This window comes from Pinus tabuliformis, chromosome 7, assembly GCF_031772625.1.
Source record: "Pinus tabuliformis cultivar Carrire ecotype Pingquan chromosome 7, CPIR1, whole genome shotgun sequence".
Lineage (NCBI taxonomy): Eukaryota > Viridiplantae > Streptophyta > Pinopsida > Pinales > Pinaceae > Pinus > Pinus tabuliformis.
The window spans coordinates 1,069,212,611-1,069,215,482 of NC_142293.1; the positions used below are offsets into that span (position 1 = coordinate 1,069,212,611).

The 2,872-nt window shown below is 35.0% G+C and overlaps 1 pseudogene; it reads right to left on the minus strand.

Moving 5' to 3' along the window:
* Window positions 1–1,412: 1,412 nt before the first annotated feature.
* Window positions 1,413–1,972, minus strand: LOC149251308 (uncharacterized; annotated as a pseudogene).
* Between the last annotated feature and the right edge of the window lie 900 nt (window positions 1,973–2,872).

The following is a 2,872-nucleotide window of genomic DNA, read 5'->3' on the forward strand; positions in this document are numbered from 1 at the left end:
CACATATGTGGAGTGTCCAATGTAATTGATATATGATATACGTTTATGTAAGATTAATGTATGAAAGTTCCGATAAAAGTGTACCATAATGTTGATGATGGTATTATTAATATATACTTGGTCTAAGTAAGAGAAAACAACGTTGTATATAAGTCAAGTTTAATAGTAAAAAAAAAAGTATGATAGGTAAGTTATAACAACGTTGTATATATATTTTTTATTTCGTAGACCCATTGGATTATAAAATGTAATATATTGCCAAAAAGTATGATAGGTAAGTTATAAATGGTTTTAGAACTTGACAAACCAGATACAAAGAAAACGCCAAAAATAACCCTATCGATAAGAAAGAATCTAGTATGTGAATATTTGAAGGACTAGGAAATCATATGATTTATGTAAGTAGACCAAAAAAAAAAGATTTGGTATAGATTACCAATGATCCCAATATGAGAATATAAACTAGCATTTGCACCAGATGTTGCAAAGAAAACGCCGTAAGGCAATAGGAAAGGAACTAGTACCTTGAAGTGTCTTGTAAAATCGATGCAATCTCTACACATCATTATAATGTTTCAAAATTATATATTTACAATGTCCAAGATCATTCAATCAACTTTTATTACCATGACAAAGAACAATATAAAGCCCTGGAAAATAGGCTAATGATCACCCTATGAGGACACAAACGAGAATGTTGAAGGTACTTTCCTTGAAACAACTTTTGAAAGGTGCTAGATAATATCTACAATAAACATATGATAGATATTGTATAAAAATAAATATTGGAAACAAGTTACAATTCTAATCAAAATCAATGTATCTATCCATGTTTTTTTTTTATATAACGACTAAAGTCACGATAAGTCAAGTTGACTGTTAGGCATGGATCTCTTGATCTTGCACAATAAGTTTGTATAAAATACCATAGATGTTGTAAGCCATTGTTGAGGGAGGGGACAGATGGCAAGAGGCACAAAAAATCTGATGGCTTCTTCAATGTCCCAAGCATTCTTGTAGGAAGCTGCATTGTGATGATCTCCATTATCCAATGATGTCCATGTGCTTTGACTACAAGAAAGTTAGAAGTGACCATCTTGACTATTGTGATAGCAGTAAAAATCCTCCAAATAAATATCCCACCAAAACTAATTACAAGGTCATCCCATCATAAAGAAATATATACATAATAACATATATTAAACAAGAGGGCATGGGTCCCAACATCACACCATACATAAATAGGAAGCAAAGTACCAGAGTACATTCAAGCAGCCTGAAAATTTTCACCACATATCTTGGTCCTTTGCCTTCTCTAGAAGGTATGATCTTGAAAGGTCTTATTCATCTCTAATACATAACCAAAATCCACGCACTGGAGTTAGAAATAAGAACATGGTCACAATTCCCCCTCACCACCAACATTGATCTGTTTCCCAATTCCTTCCTCTCCAATGCTCAAATGAGGATGGGGAAATGAGGATGGGGATGCTGCAACCCTGACAGTGTCAAAGTTGGGTATGAGGTGCAGATCATCATATGCTTTTCTCTTTTGTGGATCAGACACAGTGTCATAAACCTGATTTATCTCAGAATAAAGGTCAGTGGTTGTCTCAAGCTGTTGTAGAGGCATGACATTAGGGTGGTATTTCAGTGCCAGTCTTTTGTATGCAACCCTGATATCATTGCAGGAGGCATGACAAGAGACACCCAAAAGAGCATAGTGATCATTTTTCCTCTTGAAAGTAATATCCCTCTTTTCTTTTGTTGCAAAACTGGCGCTGATGGTTCTGCCATTGAAGCTGTGAGAAGCCCTTAATACCACATTGCCAAGACTCAATTGATTACTTGAAAATGGGCTGCTTGTTGTACTTGTTGGGAATATCAATTCCCCGGTAATCAAAGGGGATTTGCCTTTGGGAGATGAGAGTGGGGAATTGATTGTGAGAGACCCAAGTATGGAAATCTTCATGATTAATTTCTGGTTTGGAAAATATGGAGACAAGGCTAATTGTATGTATGTTCTGATATCCAAACTTTTCTGCTTCCAGAATGAAAGGATTGGCTACCGTTTTTATGTAAAATCCATAATTCAGCATTTTCCTACATCTAAAAGTTTTTCAAACTAAAGCTCATGCACGTGCCTCATATGGGCGTCTTTGCATTCATGCACCTATAATTCAATTCCATACCAGAAGAACTGATACAGAAAAGCTCATGGATATACTTGTTTGTATGCATACGACCATTGTTTACATTCATACGCCTATAGTTCATTCCCAAACTTGAAGAACTGAAAAAGAAAACGTGCAACAACAAGTACTGAAACTTAGAATCAGTGTTGCGAACATCTCGATAACATCCTATTTTATCTCGAATTATGTATATGAGAAAAGTTTCAAGGTCTTGTGAATAAGGTAAGAAATTGTAATGGACAAAAATGCAAAAGCAATATTTATGGCCAAGCAAGTAAAATATGTGAAGCTATGCTTTTTTGGTCTCCCTGGAGAGTTGCTTTTGACATGTTACTATCAGTGCAGAGATTGCTATGACATTCTTGATAAATTTTTAAGGTCTCTTAGCTTGAAGTAGATCGATGTTTGCTAAATAGCTCATTCAATGATATAATAGAAGTGTATATGATTCACTCCAAGTTATCTAGCAATCCTTGATCTATTCTTCAAGCAAAGAGACCTCAAAGAAATACCAAGAATGTCCTAGCAATCTCTGCACTGTTAGTAACTCGACAAAGGAAAAAGTACAAAGGTAGATCTCTGGATAGACCAAAGATGCATAGATTCAATTCTTTTAAATGCTTGTGCAAGAATGTATTGCTCATGGAGTAGATCAATTCACTATCTAGCTTGCCGAT